Raw genomic sequence first — 2,020 nt, forward strand, 5'->3', positions numbered from 1 at the left:
AGATTCCTTTACACTAACAAGGAGAACTCTGAGACAGAAATTAGGAAAAAAATACCATTTACAATAGCCATCCGAAAGATGAAGTGCTTACCAGACACAAAAGACTTACATAAAGAAAACTACAAAACTACTACAAGAAACCAAAAGAGAATTACATAAATAGAAGAATATACTATGTTCATGGATAGGAAGATGTAACACTGTGAAAATATAAACACGACCGTAAGTGATCTACAGATGTGATGCAATCCTGATCCAGATTCCATTATCATTCTTTAAAGAGACGGAAAAACTAATCACCATTTTTATATGGAAAGAAAAGAGACCCACAGATAAGGAAAACACTACTAAAGAAGAACAAAGAAGGAGGCCTCACACCACCCAATCTCAAAACTATTATGCAGCCACAATCGCCAAAACAGCATGGTACTGCAACAATGACAGATGCATAGAATGATGAACAGTATTGAGAACTTAGAATTAAATCCATCCACTTATGCACAGCTGATCTTTGACAATGGGCTGAAACACATTAAATGGGGAAAAGATGATGTCTTTAAAAAATGTTGGTGGCAAAATTTGATATCCATTTGCAGAAAAATGAAACAAGATTCATATTTCACACCATACACAAAAACTAATTCAAGATGGAGAAAAGACCTAAATGTAAAACCTAAAACCATGGAGATCATCAAAGAAAAACTGGGGGCTAAATTAGAGACCCCAGTATATGGCATAAATATACTATCAAACATAACTAAAAGCACACAGATAGCAGGAGACAAACCAGATGCTAGGACTTCTTACAAATTAAACATTTATGTGCATCAAAAGACTTCTCCCTTTTCATTGACCCTCCCCTTTTAACTCAAAGGAGTAAAAAGAGAACTTACAGACTGGAAAACAATTTTTGGTAATGACATATTTGACAAGGGATGAAATTCTAAAATTTGTAGAAAAGTTCAACATCTCAATGCCAAAAAGTCAAGCAATCCAATTAAAAAATGGGCAGAGAACATGAGCAAGCACTTCACCAAAGAAGACATTCAGACAGTTAACAATCACATGAAGAAATGCCCTCAATCATTAGCCATTAGAGTGATGCAAATCAAAACAACAATGAGATATCATCTCACCCCAGCATTAATAACAAAGTTGAATAAAATTGAAAACAAAAAATGCAGGAGTGCGTGCAAAGAGTCTGGAACACTCATACTGCTAGTGGGATAGTAAAATGGTAAAACCACTGTGGGAGATGTTATGCACTTCCTCAAATAGATGGAAATAGAAATACCATCCTCAAATAGTTGGAAGTAGCAATATCATATGATCCCACAATCCCACTACTTGTATGCACCCTAGAAAAATAAGAGCCATGACACGAACAGATATATGCACATCCATGTTCATCACAGCATCATTCACAACAGTTGTTGTTTTTATGTGCCGTCGAGCCATCCGACTGTTAGCTACCTTATATACAACAAAATGAAACACTTCCCAGTCCTGTGTCAGCATCACTATCCCTACTATACCTGAGACCATTGCTGCAGCCACTGTGTCCATCCATCTCATTGAGGGCCTTTCCTTCTTTCGTTGACCCTCCCCTTTACCAAGCATGACATCCTTTTCCAGAGAATGGTCCCTTCTGACAACATGACCAAAGTAGGTGAGATGAAGTCTGGCCATCCTCCCTTCCAGGGAGCATTCTAGCTGCACTTCTTCCAGGACAGATTTGTTAGTACTTTCAGCATTCTTTGTCAACACAACAACTCAAAAGCATCAACTCTTCTTCGATCTTCCTTATTCGTTTTTCAGCTCTCACATGCATATGAGTTGACTGAAAATACCATGGCTTGGGTTAGGAGCATCCTAGTCTTCAAGGAGATATCTTTGCTCTTCTGTAGTTGGAAGAGGCCTTTTGCAGCAGATTTGCCCAATGCAGTAGGTCATCTGATGTCTTGACTCCTGCTTCCATTGTTGTTGATTGTAGAACCAAGTAATATGAAGTCTTTGACAA

The sequence above is a fragment of the Orycteropus afer genome, unplaced genomic scaffold (genome assembly GCF_000298275.1).
Source record: "Orycteropus afer afer isolate SDZICR_OR568_19922 unplaced genomic scaffold, OryAfe1.0 scaffold00044, whole genome shotgun sequence".
Lineage (NCBI taxonomy): Eukaryota > Metazoa > Chordata > Mammalia > Tubulidentata > Orycteropodidae > Orycteropus > Orycteropus afer.